The following is a 27,901-nucleotide window of genomic DNA, read 5'->3' as shown; positions in this document are numbered from 1 at the left end:
TCCGGGTGCTCCAGTTTCCTCCCACATGCCAAAGACTTTCAGGTTGATAGGTAAATTGGCCATTATAAATTGCCCCTAGTATAGGTAGGTGGTAGGGAAATATAGGGACAGGTGGGGATGTGGTAGGAATATGGGATTAGTGTAGGATTAGTATAAATGGGTGGTTGATGGTCGGCACAGACTCGGTGGGCCGAAGGGCCTGTTTCAGTGTTGTATCTCTAAACTAAAATGTGAGCAATCATGATGCTCAGGAAAGAGCTATCACATCCAAAGGCCAATTGCCCCATGTAGGAACTCGGGTAACATATATTCCAGAGGGGTCTAGTGAATGGAGGGATGCAATAAATGTGGGACATGCAGGAAAATCTATAGGCAAGTTTAAATATCGGTTGAATATTCAGCATGATGGCCCAGAAGCAAGGTCCATGGACTGACAGAATGGGGTGCAAGATTGGAGAGTTTGAAAGCGCAGTGCAAGTTCTACTGGTGGATCTGAAAATGTCTCTTGTGTCAGGAAACGATCAGGTACTTCAGAAAGAACTTCCGAGAGGGAGATCGTACAGTAGTACGGGATTAAAGGCTGAAAAATCCCCAGGGCCTGATAATCTACATCCCAGAGTACTAAAGGAAGTGGCCCTGGAAATAATAGATGCATTGGTGGTCATCTTCCAAATTTCTATAGACTCTGGAGCATTTCCTACAGATTGGAGGATGGCAAATGTAACTCCACTATTTAAAAAAGGAGGGAGAGAAAAAACAGGGAATTACAGACCAGTTAGCCTTACATCAGTAGTGGGGAAAATGCTAGAGTCTATTATAAAGGATGTGATAGCAGAACACCTGGAAAGCATAAACGGAATTGGACAAAGTCAGCATGGGTTAAGAAAGGGAAATCATGCTTAACAAATCTACTGGAGTTTTTTGAGGATGTAACTAATAGAATAGATAAGGGAGAACCAGTGGATGTGGTGCATTTGGATTTTCAGGAGGCTTTTGATAAGGTCCCACATAAGAGGTTAGTGTGCAAAATTAAAGCACATGGGATTGAGGGTAATATACTGGCATGGATTGAGAATTGGTTGACAGACAGTAAACAGAGAGTAGGAATGAACAAGTCTTTTTCCGGGTGGCAGGCAGTGACTAGTTGGGTACCACAGGGATCAGTGCTTGGGCCCCAGCTATTCACAATATGTATTAATGACTTGGATGAGGGAACTAAATGTAACATTTCCAAGTTTGCAGATGACACAAAGCTGGAGGAGAATGTGAGCTGTGTGGAGGATGCAAAGAGGCTCCAATGATTTGGACAAGTTGGGTGAGTGGGCAAATGCATGGCAGATGCAGTATAACGTGGATAAATGTGAGGTTATCCACTTTGGTTGTAAAAACAGAAAGGCAGTTTATTATCTAAATGGTGATAGATTGGGAAAGGGGGAGGTGCAATGAGACCTGGGTGTCCTTGTACACCAGTCGCTGAAAGCAAGCATTCAGGTGCAGCAAGCTGTTAGAAAGGTGAATGGTATGTTGGCCTTCATTGCAAGATGATTTGAGTACAGGAGCCAGGATGTCTTACTGCAGTTATACAGGGCCTTGGTGAGACCATATTTAGAGTATTATGGAATAACAACAAGAAATGCTGGAACTACTCAGCAGGTCTGGCAGCATCTGTGGAAAGCGAAGCAGAGTTAATGTTTCGGGTCAGTGACCCTTCTTCGGAACTGACAAATATTAAAAATGTCAGAGGTTATAAGCAAGTGAGGTGGGGGTGGGGCAAGAGATAACAAAGGAGAAGGTGCAGATTGGACAAGGCCACATAGCTGACCAAAAGGTCATGGAGCAAAGGCAAACAATATGTTAATGGTGCGTTGAAAGACAAAGCATTAGTACAGAACAGGTGTTAACGGACTGAATATTGAACAGCAGCAAGTGCAGACATGAACAAAAAACAGTGGGTAAGCAAACTGAACAAACTAAGATGAAATGAAATTAATGCAAAAAAAAAGATTGTAAAAATTGTAAAAAAGAAAAAAAGAAGAAAAAAAGAAAAAACAACTAAAAATGAAAGTAAAATGGGCGACTGTCATGTTCTGAAATTATTGAACTCAATGTTCAGTCCGGCAGGCTGTAGTGTGCCTAATCGGTAGATGAGATGCTGTTCCTCGAGCTTGCGTTGATGTTCACTGGAACACTGCAGCAATCCCAGGACAGAGATGTGAGCATGAGAGCAGGGGGGAGTGTTGAAATGGCAAGCAACCGGAAGCTCAGGGTCCTGCTTGCGGACAGAACGGAGCTGTACGCAAAACGGTCACCCAGTCTGCGCTTGGTCTCCCCAATGTAGAGGAGACCACATTGTGAGCAGCGAATACAGTATACTACATTGAAAGAAGTACAAGTAAATCGCTGCTTCACCTGAAATGAGTGTTTGAGGCCTGGGACAGTGAGGAGAGAGGAGGTAAATGGGCAGGTATTACACCTCCTGCGATTGCAGGGGAAAGTGCCATGGGATGGGGACTGGTGGTGGGGGTAATGGAGGAGTGGACCAGGGTATCGCGGAGCGAACGATCCCTTCGGAATGCTGAGAGAGGAAGGGAGGGGAAGATGCGTTTGGTAGTGGCATCACGCTGGAGGTGGCGGAAATGGCGGAGGATGATCCTTTGGATATGGAGGCTGATGGGGTGGAAAGTGAGGACAAGGGGAACCCTGTCACGGTTCTGGGAGGGAGGGGAAGGGTTGAGGGCAGAGGTACGGGAAATGGGCTGGACACGGTTGAGGGCCCTGTCAACAACAGTGGGGGGGAGTCCTCGGTTGAGGAAAAAGGTCATACCAGAAGCACCGTCATGGAAAGTAGCATCATCAGAGCAGATGCGTCGAAGACGGAGAAACTGGGAGAATGGAATGGAGTCCTTACAGGAGGTAAGGTGTGAAGAAGTGTAGTTGAGGTAGCTGTGGGAGTCGGTGAGCTTATAATGGATATTAGTCGACAACCTATCCCCAGAGATGGAGACAGAGAAGTCGAGGAAGGGAAGGGAAGTGTCAGAGATGGACCATGTAAAGGTGAGAGAAGGGTGGAAATTGGAAGCAAAGTTGATAATGTTTTCCAGTTCGGGGCGGGAGCAGGAAACGGCACCGATACAGTCATCAATGTACCGGAAAAAGAGTTGGGGGAGGGGGCCTGAGTAGGACTGGAACAAAGAATGCTCGACATATCCCACAAAAAGTATTATGTACAGTTTTGGTCTCCTTATCTGAGGAAGGATGTTCTTGCCATGGAGGGAGTACAAAGAAGATTTACTGGACTGATTCCTGGGATGGCAGGATTGACGTATGAGGAGAGATTGGGTCGACTAGGCCTATACTCACTAGAGTTTAGAAGAATGAGAGGGGATCTCATAGAAACTTATAAAATTCTAACAGAACGAGACAGGCTAGATGCAGGGAGGATGTTCCCCATGGCTGGGGAGTCCAGAACCAGGGGTCACAGTCTCAGGATACGGGGTATGCCATTTAGAACAGAGATGAGGAGAAATTTCTTCACTCAGAGGGTGGTGAACCTGTGACATTCTCTACCGCAGAAGGCAGTGGAGGCCAAGTCATTAAATATATTCAAGAAGGAGATAGATATATTTCTTAATGCCAAAGGGATCAAGGAATATGGGGAGAAAGCGGGAACAGGGTACTGAATTAGATGATCAGCCATGATCTATTTTGAATGGCGGAGCAGGCCTGAAGGGCTGAATAGCCTCCTCCTGCTCCTATTTTCTATGTTTCCTGAAATACATCAAAGTGCTCATCGAGACCATATTTTGAACAGATCACACAATGAAACAAAGACTAAAAAACAGTCTCACAATCGAACCAGAAGCAAAAGTCCACATGACTCTGAGGTTTTGGTGGCTGCTAATAAACGTAAGGATAAACTAATAAGAGATGCAAATCAAACGGAGTTAAATAGTGGGGCAGAGTTTGGAGTGTGTTCTCAGGGGACAGCCAGCCTTGTCACATAGATGGATTTGTACTGGAAAAAGTCCTTGCAGATGGGACTTATAAGGCTCAAGCGAGGCTGGTTGATAGGGGATTTGAAGAGTGACTGGGTGATACACATGTTAGAGTGGACTCTCCCACAGCTGGAAAAGGAATCTTGAAAATCTTTTTCGCTCTTGTGGCCACATATTCATGAGAGTGTAGATCAATCAACATAAAAGCTGCATTTCTGCAGGGGTGTTACTTTTCAGAGAGAAGTGTTTCTGAAACTGCCCAAAGAGGCAGCAAATACAGAAGGAAAACTATGGAAACTAAACAAATGCATCTCTGGTCTTAATGATGCTTCCAGGGTGTGGTGTTTCTCAGTGAGATCTATTTTGATGAAAATTGGTTGTGTTCAACTAAAAGCAGATCCTGCAATGTTTTATTGGTATCATAAAGGGCAACTTTCAGGCACCTTCATGATGCATGTTGATGATTTCTAATGGGGTGGCACTGCAGAATTTGAGAAATGTGTTATTAATAAGATCAGAGTAGAATTTAAGATTGGGAGTTAGTCTTATGGGGTTTTAAAATATATTGGTTTAGATATTTAGCAGAGTAGGTCTGGAACAACTTTAAATCAACAAGCCTATTAGAGAGCGTTTCTCCCATCCTGGTTAATCATGCTGGGTCATCACAGAAAGAAGATGATATATCTAAAGAAGTGACAGAGCAATTGTGAAGATTTATTGGTCAATTAAACTGGTTGTGCACTCAGACTAGACCTGATGCTAGTTTTGTGTTGGGAGTTAAGTACGACAATGAAACACCCAAATGTTGAAATGTTTTAAGGGCAAATAAGCATTAAAAAAATGAAATCTGGAGAAATGCGAACTTGAGTTCCCATCCGAGGTGAACCCAAAGAATATGAAACTGGTCTTTTTAGTGATGCTTCACACGCTAATTTGCTGATGGGTACTCAGGTGCAGCTAGTTTTATAAATTTTTTGGTGGGCGAAAATGGAAAATGTTGTCCTTTAACTTGGGAAGCTAAGAAAATGGAAAGGGTTGTTCAAAGTACTTTGACTGTGGAAAAAACTGGCTCTTCTGGAGGCAGTGGCTCTGGGATTCTATTTTTCAAATATTTTAGGTGAGATTCTGTACTGAAGATAAGATACACATTGAATGTTATGTAGATAGTAGTCCCTTGTGGGATAATGTACACTCTACAAAATGTTTGAGTGAATAAAGGTTCTGGATTGACCTTGCTGGATTGAAACAAATGCTGGAGAGAAAGGAAATCTCCAAAATTAAATGGGTACATGCAAATCATCAACTTTCTGTTTTACAAAAAGAAATGCTTGTACAAAGAAATTGTTAGGGGTTCTATAGGAGGGGCATCTCACAATGTAATGCTTTGTAAAGAATATGAAATTTATTTTTCCTTGTTTTGAAATGTTTGTGCATGTTAAAGTCTAAGTTTATTTAAAGAAACATAAGGGAATCTGTTAATTGTTCAATCATATGCAGGTGGAGGGTGTTAATTAGGCTCGTTCTTGAGTATATATAAGGAGGCACTTAGTGACACTGAGTTTGAGTGAGGAGCTGCATGTTTGTAATCTTTTTACTTTGTGAAATAAATGCAAGACTGAGTAAAGATTGCAAACAGCATAATCCATCAACAACATGTTTTCTGGAATAGAACAGTGCTGGTCCACCTATAAAGGAACTCAACAAATTATCTTTCCACTTAAATTACAGGAAAAAATTGTACAGCTTTGTTTACTAAACAAGTATTCCAAGCTCTCTGATTTTTCAATATTTTGGACACCTCGGGCTGAATTTTCCAGTGGACATCGGAATTCAAACATTGGGCCTGTATGGGGGTTATGAGCCCAGTCATTTAATCAGATATCATCAGATTTCATCAAATATGATGTTGTGGCTATAACAGAGGCCTGGCTCAAAGAAGGGCAGGAGTGTGTGCTAAATATTCCTGGATACAAGGTGTTCAGGAAAGATAGGAAAGGGGGAGAGGTGGCAGTCTTGATTAAGGAGATCATTGCCGTGCTGGAGAAAAAGGATGTCCCAGAGGGGTTGAGGACAGAACCAATTTGGCTAGAGCTAAGGAACAAAAAAGGTGTGGTTATATTGCTCTGTGTTGTCTATAGGCCACCAGCTAGTGGGAAGGAGGTGGAGGAACACATTTTCAAGGAAATTACAGAGAGGTGTAAAAATTATAGGGTAGTTATAATGGGGGACTTTAATTATCCAGACATAGACTGGGATAATAGTAGTGTAAAGGGCAGTGAGGGGCAAGAGTTCCTAGAGTGTGTTCAGGAACATTTTCTACATATTATGGGCAGCGCAGTAGTTAGCACCGCAGCCTCGCAGCTCCAGCAACCCGGGTTCAGTTCTGGGTACTGCCTGTGTGGAGTTTGCAAGTTCTCCCTGTGTTTGCGTGGGTTTCCGCCGGGTGCTCCGGTTTCCTCCCACAGCCAAAGACTTGCAGGTTGATAGCTAAATTGGCCATTATAAATTGCCCCTAGTGTAGGTCGGTGGTAGGAGAACGGTGGGGATGTGGTAGAGAATATGGGTTAATGTAGGATTAGTATAAATGGGTGGTTGTTGGTCGGCACAGACTCGGTGGGCCGAAGGGCCTGTTTCAGTGCTGTATCTCTAAATAAATAAATAAATATTATGTTGCCAGTCCAATGAGAAAGGAGGCACGACTGGACCTGGTTCCTGAGAATGAGGTGGGCCAAGTGGATCAAGTATTAGTAGGAAAGCATTTAGAGGATGGTGATCATTGTATCATAATGTTTAGTCTGAGTATGGAAAAGGACAAAGAGCAATCCAGGGTAAGAATAATTAACTGGGGGAAGGCCAACTTCAATGGGGTAAGAATGGAGCTGGGGCAAATAAATTGAAGTCAAAAGCTGGCAGGAAAATAGATGAACAAGCGGCTACCTTCAAAAAAGAGATCGTTGGGCACAGTCAAGGTACGTTCCCTCAAAGGGGAGAAGTAGGGCAAACAAATCCAGAGCTCCCTGGATGACAAGAGATAGAGATTAAAATAAAGAAGAAAAAGTGTGCTTATTACAGATGCCAGGTAGAAAATACCATTGAGAACCAGGGTGAATGTAGAAGGTCCAGAGGGGAAGTGAGAAAACAAATAAGAAAAGCAAAGAGAGAGCATGAAAAGAGACAGGCAGCTAGCTTTAAAGGAAATTCCAAAGTTTTCTATAGGCATATAAATAGTAAAAGGGTGGGAAAAGGAGGAGTGGGACCAATTATGGACCAGAAGGGGGATTTACACATGGAAGCAGCGGGCATAGCTGAGGTATTAAATGAATACTTTGCACCTGTCTTTACCAAGGAAGAAGATGCAACCCAGGCAATGTTGAAAGAGGAGGTAAGTCAGACACTAGCAGGGTTTAAAATTGTTAAAGAGGATGTATTAGATCGGCTGTCTGTACTTAAAGTGGATAAAGCACCAGGACCAGATGAGATGCATCCAAGGATGCTGAGGGAAGTGAGGGTGGAAATCGCAGAGGCACTAGCCATAATTTTTCAGTCTTCCTTAGACTCAGGGGTGGTGCCAGAGGACTGGACAATTGCAAATGTTACACTCTTGTTCAAAAAAAGATGTAAAGATAAGCCCAGTAACTGCAGGTCAGTTTAACTTCTGTGGTGGGATAACTTCTAGAAAAAATAATTTTGGAAAAAATCAATAGTCACATGGTCAAATACAAATTAATTAAGGAAAGCCAGCATGGATTTCTTAAGGAAAAATCATGTTTAACTGACTTGCTGGAGTTTTTTTGAAGAGGTAACAGAGGGTTGATGAGGGCAATGCTGTTGATGTGGTGTACATGGACTTAGAAAAGGAATTTGATACTGTGCCACACAACAGACTTGTAAGCAAACTTGTAGCTCATGGAATAAATGGGACAGTAGCAACATGGATACAAAATTGGCTGAGCGACAGGAAACAAAGAGTCGTGGTTCATGGCTGTTTTTCGGGCTGGAGGAAGGTTTGTAGTGGAGTTCCCCAGGGATCAGTGTTGGGACCCTTGCTTTTCTTGATATAAATTAATGACCTAGACCTTGGTGTACTGGGCACAATTTCAAAGTTTGTAGATGATACGAAACTTGAAAGCATTGTGAACTATGAGGAGGATAGTGTAGAACTTCAAAAGGACATAGAGAAGTTGGTGGACAGGTGGCAGATGAAGTTCAATGCAGAGAAATGTGAAGTGATTCATTTTGATAGGAAGAACATGGAGAGACAATATAGAATACAGGATGTGCGTAAGTCATTGAAGGTGGCAGGACAGGTTGAGAGAGCGGTTAATAAAGCATACAGTATCCTGGGCTTTATTAATAGGGGCATAGAGTGCAAGAGCAAGGAAGTTATGTTGAACTTGTATAAGACACTAGTTCCGCCTCAGCTGGAATTTTGCGTCCAGTTCTGGGTGCTGCACTTTAGGAAGGACGTGAGGGCATTGGAGAGAGTACAGAAAAGATTCACGAGCATAGTTCCAGGGATGAGGAATTACAGATATGAAGGTATATTGGAGAAGTTAGGACTGTTTTCCTTGGAAAAGAGAAGGCTGAGAGGTGATTTGATAAAGGTATTCAAAATCATGAGGACTCTGGACAGAGTAGATAGAGAGAAACTGTTCCCACTCGTGAAAGGGTCAAGAATGAGAGGGCACAGATTTAAAGTATTTGGTAAGAGGAGCAAAAGTGACATGAGGAAAATCTTTTTCATGCAGCGAGTGGTTAAGGTCTGGAATGCGCTGCCTGAGAATGTGGTGGAGGCAGGTTCAACTGAAGCATTCAAAAGGGAATTAGACAGTTACATGAAAAGGTAGAATGTGCAGCGTTATGGGGAGAAGGCAGGGGGACGGAACTGAGGGAATTGCTCGTTCAGAGAGCCACACAATGGGCTGAATGGTCTCCTTCTGCTCTGTCACGATTCTGAGATTCTGTCATTTTGTGATCAGCTCTCCTACCAGCACAACCTCCTGAGTCAGAGCCTCCTAACTGATGCCATCCAGACTCGATCTGCAATGTTAGCCAGAGGCCTGAGCAGATCGAGGCGGGCCTCTCTCTGCAGAATTTTACCGGCCCCTGCACCGCAACACGCGGCATCGAGGGGCCAGTAAAATTCAGCCCCCAAAGTCTCTCCCCCACCGACCAACATATTTGACTGCCCGGTACCAATGCCACAGGTTTCTGGCTGCGATCTCCTGCTGCCTGAATTCTCTGCTCCAGCCCTGATCTAGTTTGGGGCTGGAGTCAGAGATAATTTATGTCAAATAGGCTCAGCTGTTAATATCCACTGACTTCCTAAGTTTTCCTTTCGGATCCATAACCAAATCTCATTCCCCCCACCACCACCAGCTTTAAAATCGGGGCCATTATTTCAGTGAGCCAGTGCTCAATCTATAGAATAAGCTTCCTAGGGACACAATGAAGCAGATAATTTGAATTCAAACATTCAAAAGAAAATTGAATAGATTTCTTTCAGATAATATTTGGTGATACAGGTCATAAATAATTTGAAAAATAACATAAGTGTAGTATGCTTGGGAGGAACAAGTGACTTTGAATTTCTAGGCCCATGGATCCAATCATGGCTAAACATGGGTGTGCAGGGGATAGTGTGTGTACTGCATGCACCTGTTCATGTAGCCCCAGAGATCATTTGAAGTTAATGCTGGAACCTCATTAAAATGATTCAGCCGTGCAGCCAGCACTACCTGTGATATTCATTGGCTGCCTTTCTGTTTGAGTGTTGAGAGGGCAGGAAATCAGATATTCTTGACACTTAAAGGCAGCCAGCAACTCTTAAAGGGGAGGTGCACTCTGGCTGCAGACACAGATGGGAGAAAATGGTAGAAAGAAGTCAAGACAGGATAGCTAGGGTCTCTGATGCTGTGTTGTTCCAGTTGGCGGACAGGAGGAGGGAGATCCTGTTCCCTCCAGGAAGCAGAAAGTCCTCCAGGAGACATCTCCACTGCCAGTGACAGGAGATCACTAAGGAGGTCAATGTCAGGAGCTTAGCTCCTAAGATGTAGCTGCAATGCTGACAAAAGTTCAATGACTTGGCCAGAGTTGTCAAGGTAAGAATACTGCTTGTTTTCTTTCCATTCACCTCCAACCTTACAATATTTCCCTCCCCTACTTTCCTTCACTCTCCTTGTCCTTGCCTTCACAATATTAAGCACTACGTGACTTGGATAGCAAATCCTTTGAGCAACGAGGCAGCCAACAATGCACAGTATAATTTCATGTCTGATTTTAGACTCCATTGTAAATCAGGCATAGGTCATTTTACATCTAGCATTTATTAGACATGGATTCTGCCTTCTTTCTGATGGTATCACTTATACAAATACACATCAGTTATTCTCGTCACATTCTTCTGTGCAATGGCGCATAACAAGTAATCACAGCACATTTTCTCCATATGCCTGTCTCGTTGCTATTGCCTAAATCCTTTTTTACTGCACTGCAGGAAGAAAAGAACACGTGAAACCATTCTTCAGAGAGGGTATTACTACACTGCTTCCTGCATTACTGCTCTTTTAGTGTTTACAGTTTACATACAAAAGGAGAATAAGTGTAGGAGTGCCCTCTATGAATTCAAAACAAAAACAGTATAAGGAATAGATCACAATTATTATACACTATATATTCAGACTAGTGAGTAATATCAAAAGGCAGGTGTTGCAACAAATATATAAAATATATGATCAGTAAATTCAAAAATTCGAATGTCTCTCTGCAGTTCTCTCTGTTAATTGCATAAAAGAAGGAAATCTCTTGTGTAGTGATGCCCAACTCACAATTGCTGATAAAATGCTAATTTCTCCCTTAAGTGCTTCGACCTGTTTAATCCATATCTGGTTTCAAACTATTAAGGCAATTCTAAAGAGTTTTACAATTGCTTTTGGAATCTTGGAACAGTCCAGGACTCCCTGGTGCCTGCACAAGTAGGAAAGATTAGAGTTTATGTTGGAGAAAGGTTAATTTTCCATTACATTTACCTTTCAAAGAATACTCTAGGGCACTGATTTGAAACTGAGGCTCTCACCTACAACCATCAGACAAGTTCTCCAAAATATTTCATGTCAACTTGAAAGAATTGATTTTCCATAACTTTGTGCATGTTCACTCTTACTATATCTAAAAAAAAACATTCTCAGGATGTGGGCATCATTGGCAGGACCAGTATTTATTTCCCATCCCGTGTTACCCTTGAGAAGATGGTGGTGAGCCCTCCCCCTGAACCGCTGCAGTCTGTGTGGTAGAGATATTCCCACAATGCTGCCATTTCCAGGAGTTCCAGAATTTTGGTTCAGGAATGATGAAGGAACAGCGATATATGTTCAAGTCAGGATGGTGTGTTACATGGAGGTGGTGGTGGTTCCATGCTACCTCTGTTCTTCTAGATAGTAGAGATCACAGGTACTGTTGAAGTAGACTTGACAAGTTACTGCAGGGCAACCTGTAGATGGTATACACTGTAGCCATGGTGCGTTGATAGTGGAGGGAGTGAATTTTTAAGGTGCTGGATTGGCTGTCAATCAAGTGGGCTGCTTTGTCCTAGTTGCTGTCAAGCTTCATGAGTGCTGTTGTGCTGATCCAGGTAAGTGGAGGGTATTCCAACACACTCCTGACTTGTGTGTTGCAAGTGATGGAAAGGCTTTGGGGAGTCAAGAAGTGAATCACTCGCTACAGAATTCCCAACTTCTGACCTGCCCTATTCGCCATTGCATTTATATGGCTGGTCCAGTTCTGTTTCTGGTCAATGGTGACCCCCCAGGATGTTGATGAATATGGGGGATTTGGTGATTATAATGCCATTGAATAGCAACTGGAGGTGATCAGGCTCTCTCTTGATGGAGATAATTATTGCCTGACATTTGTGTGGTGTAAATGTTACTTGCCACTTAACTATTGTTACAGCCATTCTTTATAGGCTGTGTGAATTTGCTTCTGTTCCCTTCACCGTGTCTAATGGTCAGGGGCAACTTGTCAGTTTAATTCAAAATTTTCTTGTCAGCAACATTGTTTTTGGATGAGACATTAAACTAAGTCCCCAAATGCCTTCTCACATGGATATAAAAGATCCAATGACACTATTGGAAGAGTAGGTGAGTCCAACCTGATGACCAACATTTATTCCTCAACCAACAATACTGAAAAAAGCAGATTATCTGGTCACTTATCACATTGCTGTTTGTGGGACCTTGCTGTACATAAATTGGCCACCCAATTTCCTGCTTTATGACAATGACTACAGTTGAGAAGTACTTCATTGGTTTTGAGGCACTTTGAGATGTTCTGAGGTCATGACAGATGCTGTATAGATGTAAGTCTTTCTCATTATCAATAGCAATATCTTGATGCGCTTTTCATAATTTAGGCTTTGTTATGCAAACAAAACACTGATGTAACTGCATACTACTAAGCAACTACTGATAAAGGGGATATGAATGGACGTAAATTATCTCTAGAATGTTATCTTAATATTTTTCAGGGATATAACTTGAATATTTTCCTTTTATTCTTATGTAGTATTTTGGTTCTACTTATTTTCTATTTTCCCTCTCCATATTTCCAGAGCCTTGTCCTAAAGAATCACTTAGCTCAACAGAAGACTAGTGAATGTGGATGCTGAGTGAGTACCTGTTACCCAGTTACATTTACCTAATTCCCATGGTGACACTGATACTGGTACATAGCTTTCATATGACCTGAGCTGCCTCTTCTTTAATTTGTCTAATTTTATTCTCCTTCCTTGCTTAATTCCCATATGCTTTCTGCAGTGTTGTCCTTTCACCTTTCAGTAGCAAGCATCATGCTGTTCTTCAGCAAGGCACTTCCCCTTGAGGTATTAGCATGGCATTAATAATGATCATAGTGAGAATGGATGTGTCACATAGAATGTAAAGATGAAGTACATGGCGAGTTTCATGTCAGGATCCTGAATTACTTCAGACTTCAGGCTCAAATTTAACTTTGAAGGTCTGGATTTTGATCATTGTAAAGCCAAACAAAATATGATTTATGCGACAATGTATCAGTTGAGATAGATGCAGCTAGGAGACCAATAAGTATTACAAGATTACTAGGGTTTTTCCCAGGGTGGAAGAGACAGCTACTAGGGGACATAGGTTTAAGGTGAGAGGGGCAAAGTTTAGAGGGGATGTGCGAGGCAAGTTCTTTACACAGAGGGTGGTGAGTGCCTGGAACTTGCTGCTGGGGGAGATGGTGGAAGCAGGTACGATAGCGATGTTTAAGAGGCATCTTGACAAATACATGAATAGGATGGGAATAGAGGGATACGGGCCCCAGAGGTGCAGAAGGTTTTAGTTTAGGCAGGCATCAAGATCGGCGCAGGCTTGGAGGGCCGAATGGCCTGTTCCTGTGCTGTACTGTTCTTTGTTCTAGGTACCTAACATCTATTCCATTCAACTACCAATAATGATAGATGTGCCATGAAGAAGTGAAGCATCCAGGGAATGGTGACCATGACGTGATTACCTGGAAATCAGCACCAGTGAGCATCAGGACAAAAATATTTGATGGTAAATTGCTTCCAATCAGGATAAATCAGCAGAGGAAGAGGAATGGAAACCATGGGAACCCACTGTACAGTCCACTTTAGCTATTCGGGAAGATAGAAAGCACACATTTAAACAAATAACAATAACTTGAAGTTATATAATGTCTTTCACAATCTCAGAATCCCAATGCACTTTTCAGCCAATAAAGTACTTTTTTTTTAAAGTCTAGTCACTATAACCTTGGAGAACTGTCAACAGTTCTGGTCTCCATATTATATAAAGGATATATAGAGGCACCGGAGAAAGTGCAAGTAAGATTTACAAGGATTGTACCAGAAGTGGGCGGCACAGTGGCGCAGTGGTTAGCACCGCAGCCTCACAGCTCCAGAGACCCAGGTTCGATTCTGGGTACTGCCTGTGCGGAGTTTGCAAGTTCTCCCTGTGTCTGCGTGGGTTTCCTCCGGGTGCTCCGGTTTCCTCCCACATGCCAAAGACTTGCAGGTTGATAGGTTAATTGGCCATTATAAATTGCCCCTAGTATAGATAGGTGGTAGGGAAATATATAGGGACAGGTGGGGATGTGATAGGAATATGGGATTAGTGTAGGATTAGTATAAATGGGTGGTTGATGGTCGGCACAGACTCGGTGGGCCGAAGGGCCTGTTTCAGTGCTGTATCTCTAAACTAAACTAAACTAAACTAAGTGAGAGGTTATACCTATCAGGAATGATTGAACATGCTGGGACTCCTTTCTCTGGGAAAGAGAAGGCTGAAGAGTGACCTGCTAGAGGTCTTCAAGATTATCAAAGGATTTGATAGGGTAGATGTAGAGAAGATATTCCCATTTGCGGGGAGAGCAGAACTTGGAGCCTTAAGTGTAAGATAGTTACTGATAAATCCCAAAGGGAACTCAGGAGAATCTTCTTACCCAGAGTGGTTAGAATGCAGAGATTGTTACCACATGGAGTAGTTAAAGCAACTTGCATTAATGCATTTAAGGGGAAGCTAGACAAACACATGAGGGAGAAAAAAAATAGATGGATTTGTTGATGGGGTGAGGTGAAGATGGGTAGGAAGAGGCTCATGTGGAGCATAAACAACAGCATGGACCTGCTGGGTCAAATGGCCTGATTCTGTGCTGTAAATCCTACGTAACTATGTAACTGTTATAATGTAGGAAATGCAGCAGCCAATCTGTGCACACCACATGGCCTTTGTTCAAAGAAGATCAATTCTGTGAATTTCGGCAGTGTGGCTCTCAATGGGGATGCAGATCCGAGAATCAGGCACAGAAATCATTGTACCCAATCCACAGGCTCCAATTTTACACAAAATGACTGTAGCAAATCATTAATAATAGATATGTGGCAGTGAGTGCCCCTTCTGCAAAGAAATGGAAGTGGCATGAATTGGGTGCACTTACCTCAACCCCACCCCCCAATACCTGATTCTCACATCTGCACTTCCATGACATGAAACTTGTCAGCCAACAGCCTCCAAAAATTCACCTTTTACATTTTAAAAAGGCAAATTTCAATAGGATATGGGAAGAGCTAAGAGAAATTAGGTGTGAAATATATGCTGAAAAATATTAAGGGTGGTGGAAAATGAATTGGAACATAATAACACTAAGCATGCTTGATGAATATAAATCCAAGAAAACTAAGTATAACTGGAGAAGATATTATCAAACTGGATGAATACACTCACTCAAATTAGAATAAAATCGAAAACGAACTACTGAAAATGACAGGGAAAATGGAAGAAGCGAATTCTAGGAATTTGTTGAAACAGATATTAGGTTTAAAGTTGCATTTGGTTTTATCTAGGTGGGAAAGAAGAGGATAAGTCCCTAGTTCTATTTTAACTGGCCCCTTGCTGGTTGCTGCCAGGTTGTGGGTGGGGGGGGAAGAATTAAAATCGAGGCCTAGAAGTGCATAGTGAGCCGTGGAGATATGCATAGCTAAAGATGTTCGGCATCCATCTATCTTTTTTATATATTAAACAGTTTACTTCCAGCACATACTTCTAGATTGTCATACTTATTCTACAAGTTACAAATTTGACACATCACCAATTGCTGGGTGAGTTTGTCACATGGCAAGATAGGTGCTGCGGGCAGACCTATTACACACAAGGGTCCTACAAACAGGATTGAATCCTTTTTCAAATAATGTAATAAACTTTTTAAATATTTCCAACACAAGCACTGGGTACCTACGGGAGGGCGAGCTGATCTGATGTGGTGGGCCTGGAAGCCAAGCTGTAATTTTACATGGTCCAGGCCCTTAAATGACCTTGGTCAGGATTTCCACCCCTCTGAGCCGATCAGAGGGCAGGAAGCTCCTCAGTCTCAGCAGTACCACTGGGAGCAGTGGCCACTGATGGGACTGCACCCAGCCAGAGGAGCAGCATGGATACCAGCCCAGAAAAGGTGAGTGGGGTTTCAGGTCTTGTTGGGGACAATTAGTTGGGCCCGGCAAGGGGGGTTGGGGTCGATCGAGAGGGCAGGGGGTAGGTGTTCCAGCAGGGGCAGCTTGTGCTGCTGGGGGGCCCTCTATGGGGCACAGGGTGCCCGATCAGGAGGGCTCCCCCCGCGCCTGCAAGAGCACTGCCAGGTATTACTGGGCGGCCTCCTCAAGTGGCAAATTGGATGTCCGCCGGTGGTAAAATATCAGCAGCGGCAAGAGGAAGCCCTTAAGTGGCAATTAATCGGCCACTTAAGGGCCTCAGTTGGCCTGGGGCAATCGGGCCATTTGCCACCTTTGCCGCTGCTGGTAAAATGGCAGCCGGGGTGGGTAGGCGATCGGAACAGCGCCCCCACTTCCCACATGATTTTTACGCCTCCCAGCCCACTCCCGGGGGCCTGTAAAATTCTGGCCTTAGAATCTAGAATCATAGAATGGAAACAGCACAGAAGGAGGCCTTTCAGCCTGTCCTGTTCGTGCCAGCTCTTTGCAAGAGCATTTCAGCTAGTCCCACACCCTGACTTTTCCCAGTTAGACCTGCAATTTGTTTTATATTAAGATAATTCGCCAATTTACTTTTGAAAGCCATGTTTGAATCTGCTACACCACAATCTCAGGCATTGCATTGTAGATCTTAACCACTCACTGCATAAAAATGCTTTTCCCATATCGCTTTTGATCCTTTTTCCATTCACGGTAAATCAGTGTCCTTTGATTCGCAGTCCTTCCGTCAATGGGAACAGTTTCTCCCTATCTACTCTGTGTAGACCCCTCATGATTTTTCACACCTCTGTCAAATCTCTTCCCAACCTTCTCTTCCCTAAGAACAACCCCAGCATCTCCAATCGATCCAGGTAACTGAAGTCCCTTATCTCTAGAACAGTTCTGTAAATCTTTTCTGCATCCTCTCTAATACCTTCGTATCCTTCCTAATTTGTGGTGCCCAGAATTGGACACAATACTCCATTGAGGCGAAACCAGTGTTTTATAAAGGGTCGCCATAACTTCCTTACTGTGTTACTCCATGCCTCTAATCCTGTATACCTTATTGATCATCTACTCAACCTGCCCTGCCACCTTCAACAATTTGTGCACAAATACCCCAAGGTCCCTCTGCTCTTGCACCCCGTTTAGAATTGTACCCTTTTATTTTACATTACCTCTCCCCAATCTTCCTACCAAAATGTATCATTTCATAGGAACATAAGAAACAGGAGCAGGAATAGCACATTCAGTCCCTCAAGCCTGCTCCACCATTCAACCAGATGATCATGCCTGATCTACCTCTATCCCCATACCCCTTGATATCTTTAATATCTAGAAATCTATAGAATCATGCAATCACAGAAAGTGTAAGGCGCAGAAAGCAGCCACTTGGCCCATCGTGTCTGTGCCAGCTGAAAAATGATCCACCCATTCTAATCCCACCTTCCAATGTTTGGTCTGTAGCCCTGCAGATTACAGCACTTAAGGTGCATATCCAGACTCCTTTTGAAGGAGTTGAGGGTTTCTGCCTCAACTACCCTTTTGGGCAGTGAGTTCCAGATCATCACCACCCTCTGGGTGAAAAATGTTTTCCTTATCTCCCGCTAATTTTTCTACCAATCACATTAAATCTAAGCCCCCTAGTCACTGACCTCTCTGCTAAGGTGAATAGAACCTTCACCTTCAGTCTATCTAGGCCCCTCAAAATGTTATACATTTCAATCAGATCTCCCCTCAGTCTTCTCTGTTCCAAGGAGAACAACTCCAGCCTATCCAATCTTTCCTCATAGCTTCATTTTTCCTGTCCTGGCAACATCCTCATAAATCTGCTCTGTACCCTCTCTAGTGTAATTACATCCTTTCTGTAATGAGGTGATCAAGCTGTGGCCGAGCCCATGAGTTATACAATTCCAGCATAACCTCCCTGCTCTTATATTCTAGGCCTCAGCTAATAAAGGAAAGGATTGCATATGCCTTCTTAACCACCTTATCGATCTGTACTGCTACCTTCAGGGATCTGTGGACATTCACTCCAAGGTCCCTCACTTCATCTACACTTCTCAGTATTTTCCCATTAATCATGTATTCCTTGGCCTTGTTGGACTCCTCAAATGCATCACCTCACACTTCTCCAAGTTGAATTCCATTTGCCACTTTTCTGCCCATCTGACCAGACCATCAATATCTTCCTGCAGCCTCCAGCTATCCTCCTCCCACACAGCCAATCTTTGTGTCATCTGCAAACTTCTTGATCATGCCCTGTACATTTACATCCAAATCGTTAATATATACCACAAAAAGCTGGGAACCCAGTACTGAGCCCTGCGGAACGCCACTGGAAACAGCCCTCCAGTTGCTAAAACAGCCGTCAACAATTACTCTTTGTTTCCTGCCACTGCATTTCCCAGGATCTCATGGGATTTTTTTTTAACCAGTCTGCTATGTGGGGCCTTGTCAAAAGCCTTGCTAAAATCCATACAGACCACATCAACTGCACTACCCTCATCTATCTTCCTAGTTACTTCTTCAAAATATTTGATCAAGTTGGTCAAACAAGATCTTCCCTTAACAAATCCATGCTGACTATCCTTGATTAACCTGTGCCTTTCTAAGTGACAGTTTATCCTGTCTCTCAGATATATTCCAATAATTTGTCCACTACTGGGGTTAGACTGACTGGCCTGTAATTATTCGGTCTATCCCTCGCTCCCTTTTTAACAGAGGTACATCGTTAGCAGTCCTCCAATCCTCTGGCACCACACCTGTATCCAGTGAGGACTGGAAAATGATGGTCAAACCTTCTGCTATTTCTTCTTTTGCTTCTTTTAACAGCCTGGGGTACATTTCATCTGGCTCTGGTGATTTATCAACTTTCAAGGATGCTAATCCCATTAATAGTTCCTCTCTCCTTATGTTTATCACATCCAATACTTCACACTCCTCCTCCTTAGCTACAATATCTTCATCGTCCCCCTCTTTTGTGAAGACGGATGCAAAGTATTCATTAAGAACAATACTGACATGTACCGCCTTTACACATAGGTTACCTTTTTGGTCTTTTATGGGCCCTACTCTTTCCTTAGTTATCCTCTTACTCTTAATGTATAGATAAAACATCTTTGGATTCACCTTGATTTTGCTTGCCAATATTCTTTCATGCCCTCTCTTTGCTTTCCTAATTTCCTTTTTGATTTCACCCCTCCACTTTCTATATTCCTCTCTGCTTTCTGTAGTATTGAGTTCTTGGTGTTGGACATAAGCTTTCCTTATCTTACCCTGAAAGCTCCTTGACATCCATGGGGCTCTAGATTTGGCCATGTCACCCTTTTTGTTTGTGGGAACATGTTTGCTATGAACCCTTTGAATCTCTCCTTTTTAATGCTTTCCACTGCTCTGGCACTGATTTACCTTCAAGCAGCTGTTTCCAGTCCACTTTCACTAAATCACTCCTCAGTTTAGTAAAAATTGGCCTTGCCCCAATTGAGAACTCAAACTCTTGTCCTATCCTTGACCTTTTTCATAATTATGTTAAAACTGACTGAATTATGATCACTACCACCAAAATGCTCTCTCACTGCCACTCCTTCCATCTGCCCATCTTCATTTCCTAAAACGAAGTCTAAAACTTCACCCTCTCTTGTTGGACTTGTTACATACTGGCCAATGAAGTTCTCCTGAGTGCACCTCAAGAATTCTACTCCCTCAATTCCTTTCACACTGAAACTATCCCAGTTAATATTGGGGTAGTTAAAATCCCCTATTATTACTGCCCTATTGTTCTTGCAATTCTCAGAGATTTGCCTACATATCTGCTCTTCTATCTCCCTCTGACTGTTTGAGGAACTATAGTACACTCCCAGCAGTGTGATTGCCCCTTTTTCATTCCTTAGCTCAATCCGTATGACCTCATTTGATGAACCATGCAACATATCATCCCTCCTCATAGCTGTACTAGTTTCTTTGACCAAAATTGCCACTCCTCCTCCTTGCTTATCCCCCTCCCTATCGCATCTATAGATCTTTGTCCTAAACATACTCAATGACTGAGCCTCCACAACCCTCTGGGGTAGAGAATTCCAAAGGTTCACCACACTTTGAATGAAGAAATTCCTCTTCCTCTCAGTCCTAAAAGGCTTACCTCTTATGTTGAGATTGTGTCCTTGGTCTAGATCCCCACCAACCCCCCCAGCCCCCAGCCAGAGGAAACATCCTTCCTGCATCAACCCTGTTAACCCCTCTAAGAATTTTGTATGCTTCAGTAATTTCACCTTTCATTCTTCTAAACTCCAGGGAATACAGGCCCAGTCTCCTCAATCTCTCCTCATAAGACAATCCCTCCATCCCAGGGATCAGTCTGGTGAACCTTCGTTGCATTCCCTCTATGGCAAGTATATCCTTTCTCAGGTAAGGAGACCAAAATTGTACGCAATACTCCAGGTGCCGTCTCACCAAGGCTTTATACAATTGTAAGAAGACTTCTTTATTCCTGTACTCAAATCCTCTTGCAATAAAGGCCAACATACAAAGTCAGATGGCAGGTTGTTCAACCTTGCCCATCTAAGAGCGAAGACCAAAGTATGGAAGGTCCTCATCAGGGAACTCCTCTTTGCTGACGATGCTGCTTTAACATCTCACACTGAAGAGTATCTGCAGAGACTCATCGACAGGATTGTGGCTGCCTGCAACGAATTTGGCCTAACCATCAGCCTCAAAAAATGAACATCATGGGAGAGGACGTCAGATATGCTCCATCCATCAATATCGGCGACCATGCTCTGGAAGTGGTTGAAGAGTTCACCTACCTAGGCTGAACTATCACCAGTAACCTGTCTCTCGATACAGAAATCAACAAACTCATGGGAAAGGCGTCCCCGCTGCTATATCCAGACTGGCCAAGAGAGTGTGGGAAAATGGCGCACTGACACGGAACACAGAAGTCCGAGTGTATCAAGCCTGTGTCCTGAGTACCTTTCTCTATGGCAGCGAGGCCTGGACAACGTATGTCAGCCAAGAGCGACGTCTCAATTCATTCCATCTTCGCTGCCTCCGGAGAATCCTTGGCATCAGGTGGCAGGACTGTATCTCCAACTCAGAAGTCCTCGAGGTGGCCAACATCCCCAGCATATACACCCTACTGAGCCAGCGGCACTTGAGATGGCAGGATCCCCAAGGACACATTGTACAGCGAGCTCGTCACTGGTATCAGACCCACCGGCCGTCCATGTCTCCGCTTTAAAGACATCTGCAAGCGTGACATGAAGTCCTGTGACATTGATGACAAGTCGTGGGAGTCAGTGCCAGTGATTGCCAGAGCTGGCGGACAGCCATAAATGCGAGGCTAAAGAGTGGCGAGTCGAAGAGACTCAGCAGTTGGCAGGAAATAAAGACAGAAGCGCAAGGGGCGAGCCAACTGTGTAACAACCCCGACAACCAATTTTATCTGCAGCGCCTGTGGAAGAGTCCGTCACTCTAGAATTGGCCTTTGTGGCCACTCCAGGCTCTGCTTCACAAACCACTGACCACCTCCAGGCGCTTACCCATTGTCTCCCGACACAAGGAGGCCAAAGAAGAAGAAAGGCCAACACACCATTTGCCTTCCTAATTATTTGCTGAACCTGCATATTAGCTTTCAATTAATTATGAACAAGGACACCCAGGTCCCTTTGAACATCAACACTTCCTAATTTCTCACCATTTAAGAACTACTGTGCATTTCTGTTTTTCCTACCAAAATGGATAACTTCACATTTTTCCACATTATATTCCATCTGCCATGTTCTTGCCCACTTACTTAGCCTGTTTAAATTCCGCTGAAGCCCCTTTGCACCCTCATTACAACTCACATCCCCATCTAGTTTTTTGTCTTCGGCGAACTTGGACATATTATATTTGGTTCCCACATCCAAATTATTGATCTAGATTGTGAACAGCTGGGGCCCAAGCACTGATCCTTGCAGTACCCCACTTGTCACAGCCTGCCAACCTGAGAGTGACCCATTTATTCCTACTCTCTGTTTTCTGTCCATTAACCAATTCTCTATCCATGCCAGTATATTACCCTCAATCCCATGTGATTTCATTTTGCTTACTAACCACCTCTTGTGTGGGACCTTATCGAAAGCCTTCTGAAAATCCAAATACACCACATCCACTGGTTCTCTTTTTTTATCTATGCTACAAGTAACATCCTCAAAAAATTGCAACAGGTTTGTCAAACATAATTTCCCTTTCATATATCCATCCTGACTCTGCCCAATCCCACCATTATTTTCTCAGTGTCCAGTTATCACATCCTTTGTAATAGATTCTAGCATTTTCCATACTACTGATGTCAGGCTAATAAGTCTGTAGATCCCCGATTTCTCTCTCTCTCCTTTTTTAAATAGGGGGTTACATTTGCTACTTACCAATTTTCAGGAACCGCTCCAGAATCTATAGAATTTTGGAAGATGATCACCAATGCATCCACTATCTCTACAGCCAACACTCTTTCAACATTCTGGGATGTGGATCAGCAGGTCCAGGGATTTATCAACTTTCAGTCCCATTAATTTCTCTAGTACTAATTCTTTACTAATACTAATTTCTTTCAGTTCCTCATTCTCACTAGTCCCTTGGTTCTTTAGTATTTCTGGGAGGTTTTGAAACAGTATGTAGATATTCCAACTAGGGATGGGGCCATTCTGGTCCTGGTATTGGGGAATGAGCCCGGCCAGGTGGTCGAAATTTCAGTGGGGGAGCATTTCGGGAGCAGTGACCATAATTCCATAAGTTTTAAGGTACTTGTGGATAAGGATAAGAGTAGTCCTCGGGTGAAGGTGCTAAATTGGAGGAAGGCTAATTATAACAATATTAGGCAGGAACTGAAGAATTTAGATTGGGGGCGGCTGTTTGAGGGTAAATCAACATCTGACTTGAGGGAGTCTTTCAAACGTCAGCTGATTAGAATCCAGAACCAGCATGTTCCTGTGAGGAAGAAAGACAAGTTTGGCAAGTTTCGGGAAGCTTGGATAACACGGGATATTGTGAGCCTTGTCAAAAAGAAAAAGGAAGCATTTGTAAGGGCTGGAAGGCTAGGAACAGACGAAGCACTTGAGGAATATAAAGACAGTAGGAAGGAACTTAAGCAAGGAGTTAGGAGGGCTAAAAGCGGTCATGAAAAGTCATTGGCAAACAGGATTAAGGAAAATCCCAAGGCTTTTTATACATATATGAAGAGCAAGAGGGTAACCAGGGAAAGGGTTGGCCCACTCAAGGACAGAGATGGGAATCTATGCGTGGAGCCAGAGGAAATGGGTGAGGTGCTAAATGAGTACTTTGCATCAGTATTCACCAAGGAGAAGGACTTGGTGGATGATGAGCCTAGGGAAGGGAGTGCAGATAGTCTCAGTCATCTCATTATCAAAAAGGAGGAGGTGTTGGGTGTCTTGCAAAGCATTAAGGTAGATAAGTCCCCAGGGCCTGAAAGGATCTACCCTAGAATACTGAGGGAGGCAAGGGAAGAAATTGCTGGGGTCTTGACAGAAATCTTTGCATCCTCATTGGCTACAGGTGAGGTCCCAGAGGACTGGAGAATAGCCAATGTTGTTCCTTTGTTTAAGAAGGGTGGTAAGGATAATCCAGGAAATTATAGGCCGGTGAGCCTTATGTCAGTGGTAGGGAAACTATTAGAGAGGATTCTTCGGGACAGGATTTACTCCCATTTGGAAACAAATGAACTTATTAGCGAGAGACAGCATGGTTTTGTGAAGGGGAGGTCGTGTCTTACTAATTTGACTGAGTTTTTTGAGGTATTGATGAAGATGATTGATGAGGGAAGGGCGGTGGATGTTGTCTATATGGACAAAAGCCTTTGACAAGGTCCCACATGGCAGACTGGTGCAAAAGGTGATGTCACATGGGATCAGAGGTGAGCTGGCACGATGGATACAGAACTGGCTCAGTCACAGAAGACGGAGGGTAACAGTGGATGGGTGTTTTTCTGAATGGAGGGATGTGACTAGTGGTGTTCCGCAGGGATCAATGCTGGGACCTTTGCTGTTTGTAGTATATATAAATGATTTGGAGGAAAATGTAGCTGGTCTGATTAGTAAGTTTGCGGATGACACAAAGGTTGGTGGAGTTGCGGATAATGATGAGGATTGTCAGAGGATACAGCAGGATATAGATCGGTTGGAGACTTGGACGGAGAAATGGCAGATGGAGTTTAATCTGGACAAATGTGAGGTAATGCATTTTGGAAGGTCGAATGCAGGTGGGAGGTATACAGTAAATGGCAGAACCCTTAGGAGTGTTGACAGGCAGAGAGATCTGGGCGTACAGGTCCACAGGTCACTGAAAGTGGCAACGCAGGTGGATAAGGTAGACAAGAAGTCATACGGCATGCTTGCCTTCATCGGTCGGGGCATAGAGTATAAAAATTGGCAAGTCATGCTGCAGCTGTACAGAACCTTGGTTAGGCCACACTTAGAATATTGCGTGCAATTCTGGTCGCCACACTACCAGAAGGACATGGAGGCTTTGGAGAGGGTGCAGAGGAGCTTTACCAGGATGTTGCCTGGTCTGGAGGGCATTAGCTATGAGGAGAGGTTGGATAAACTCGGATTGTTCTCACTGGAACGACGGAGGTGGAGGGGCGACATGATAGAGGTTTACAAAGTTATGAGCGGCATGGACAGAGTGGATAGTCAGAAGCTTTTTCCCAGGGTGGAAGAGTCAGTTACTAGGGGACATAGGTTTAAGGTGCGAGGTGCAAAGTTTAGAGGGGATGTGCGAGGCAAGTTCTTTACACAGAGGGTGGTGAGTGCCTGGAACTTGCTGCCAGGGGAGGTGGTGGAAGCAGATGCGATAGCGACGTTTAAGAGACATCTTGACAAATATATGAATAGGAAGGGAATAGAGGGATATGGGCCCCGTAAGTGCAGAAGGTTTTAGTTTCGGCGGGCATCAAGATCGGCGTAGGCTTGGAGGGCCGAATGGCCTGTTCCTGTGCTGTACTGTTCTTTGTTCTTTGTTTGTTTTTTGTATCTTCCTCCATGATGACCAACACAAAGGGCTGAATTTTTCCAGCTCCCCGCTGATCTCAGCGGCAAGCTTCAAAAACAGCGCGGCGCATGTGTGAGATGTGTGCCGTGGAGCCGCCAAGATATTTAGCGCGGCGGCACATTTACACGGAGGGGGTGGAACACTCGTCCCCAATGACGTAGAGGTGGGAGGCTGCTCCATCCCTGGCAGCAGCGTATGGAGCCACCGCACAGGCGCCGGCACCATTTTTAAAGGGCTTCAGGCCCTTCACAGATTAAAAAAAAAACATTTATTCACAGTTTCAATCCCCTCTCCCACCCCTGCAATGACTAATCAGTTTATTTTTTGTACTATTCCCCACCCCCCAAAAAAGTAAACTCTCAATCCCAACCTTTTCCCCCTGAACTTTCTTTAACCTTCAATCCCTTCCCACCATCCCCTCCACCAATCATGTTAGTTTTGCCGTTCGCCCTCCTGCCCTGAAAACTTTACTCCTCCCCCCTTCCCACCAGTGTTCCACCTCACATCTCTGAACGGAGATCTGAAGGTGCGGGAGTTCCGATGGCCAGCCAGAATATCGAAGCGTGACAGCCGTCACTACAAGGTAGGTCATTATTCACGTAATTTAAATTAATTAACATATTTCAATTAGGTCCCTGTCGCCAAGCAGCGGGGGTGCTGCCACAAGGCTCCGCCGCTGCCGGTAATATGGGGTGGGGCCTTCCCAGCATCGAGGCCTGTGGCAGGCCTCTCCTGGAGATATTTTCTCTGCCACCTGCCATGGCCCCCGATGTCGGGGGGCTGGTATTATCCAGCCCAAAGTATTTGTTTAGTTTCTCTGCTATTTCCTTATCCTGTACTATTAATTCCCCTCTCTCTGTCTGTAATGGGCCCAAATTTGTCTTTGCTAATCTTTTCCTTTTTACAGACCTATAGAAACGTCTACAGTCTGTTTTTATGTTTCTTGTTAGTTTACTGTCACATTCATTTTTACTTTTTATCAGTCTCTTGGTTCTCCTTTGCTGAATTCTAAAATGCTCCCAATCCTCAGGTTTACTACTTTTTTTTGGCAACTTTATAAGCCTTTTCCTTTGATTTTAATACAATCTTTAACTTCTCTTGTTGACCATGGTTGGATCACTTTCCCTGTTTTTTATGTGCCTCAAAAGTATGTAAATTTGTTGCAAGATGTGTTTCACATTTCTCTCCATTATGTTTCATCTGCTACGTGCCTGCCCATTCCACCAGAAGTAGCACAAAGTCCTGTTTAACAGAGTATTGCTTTAATAAAGTTTTTAACTCGGGGAATTTGGTCAGTGACCGAATTTTAAGGGTTGTTCTCCTTCTGAAATCTCAGGATTACTCCCAGTGACGTGCTGGTCAGTACAGAAATAGGAAGATACATCTGATGAATACATGACTGGAGAGATAGTGCAGGAGGGTGGGCTTTAGATTCCTGAGGCATTGGGACTGCTTCTGGGGGAGGTGGGTCCTGTACAAGCTGGACAAATTGCACCTCAACAGGACTGAGACCAAAATCCTCGCAGGAGGGTTTGCTAGTGCTGTTGGGAAGGATTTAAACGAGCTTGACAGGGGAATGGGAACCTGACAGTAGATTCAGAAGGGAGAGAAGGCAATTTGGCAGAAAATGAGTTAGTATGTTTGGAAGGCAGAAGTGAAAAAGGCTTGAAAATAGACAAGAAGTGAGTTTGGCAGTGTTAAATGGTATATACATCAATGCAAGAAGTTTAGGGAATAAGGCAAATGAGCTGAGAGCTTGAAACATGTGAGTATGATATAGCTATTACTGAGACATAGCTGAAAGAAGGACAGGAATGGCAGCTGAACATTCCTAGTTACAGGGTTTTCAGATGAGATAGAGATTAAAAAAGGGGTGAATTGTAATAATGATTAAATAAAAAAATTATAGCTGTGAGGAGGGATGTTATGGTAGAAGGAACATTAAGTAAGATCATATGGGTTGAACTGAAGCACAAAAAAGGAGCAATCACAATACTAGGAGTGTACTACAGACCCCCAAACAGTCAGGGGGAAATAGAAAAGCAAGTATTTAGGCAAATCTCTGAGAAGTGCAAAAACAATAGGGCAGTAATATTGTGGAATTTCAACTATCCTAATATTAACTGGGATAGAATTAGTGTGAAAGGTACAGAGGAAGCAAAATTCTTAAAATGCATTCAGGAGACGTTTTTTAGCTGGTACGTAGCAAGCCCAATAAGAGAGGGTGTGGTTCTGAACTTAGTTTTTTGGAATGAAGCTGAGCAGGTGGAAGGATTTCAGTTGGGGAACACTTTGGTGGAAGTGGAGATCTAGGGTAGTTATAGAAAAGGACAAAGATTGACCAGGAATAAAAGTTATCAACTGGTAATAAAGGTAATTTTATGAAGCTGAGATGTGATTTAGCTAAAATGGACGATGTGAAGGGAAATCAGTGCCAGATCAGTGGGAGGTATTCAAGGAAGAGATAGTAAGGGTTCAGACCAAGTATGTTCCCTAAAGAGAAAGGGTGGGACTAATAAATCCAGAGTCCCCTAGATGTTAAGGGGCTTAAAGGAGAGGATAAAGAAAAAATGGAAAGCTTATGATAAATACTGAGCACTCAATACTATAGAAATCCTAGAGGATTATAAAAAGTATATGGGTGATATTATAAAGGAAATTAGGAAAGCAAAGAGACAACATGAAAAAATATGGACAAGTGAAATCAAATAAAACTCAAAGACTTCTTATAAATACATGAACGGCTAGACGATAACTAAAGAAAGAGTAGGGCCTATTAGGGATCATAAGGGTAGTCTGTGTATGGGCGTGGAGGATGTTGGTATGGAGCAGTTCTGTTCAGGAGACATCAAGC

This window comes from Heterodontus francisci, chromosome 3, assembly GCF_036365525.1.
Source record: "Heterodontus francisci isolate sHetFra1 chromosome 3, sHetFra1.hap1, whole genome shotgun sequence".
Lineage (NCBI taxonomy): Eukaryota > Metazoa > Chordata > Chondrichthyes > Heterodontiformes > Heterodontidae > Heterodontus > Heterodontus francisci.
Note: the sequence above shows the minus strand (reverse complement) of the source record.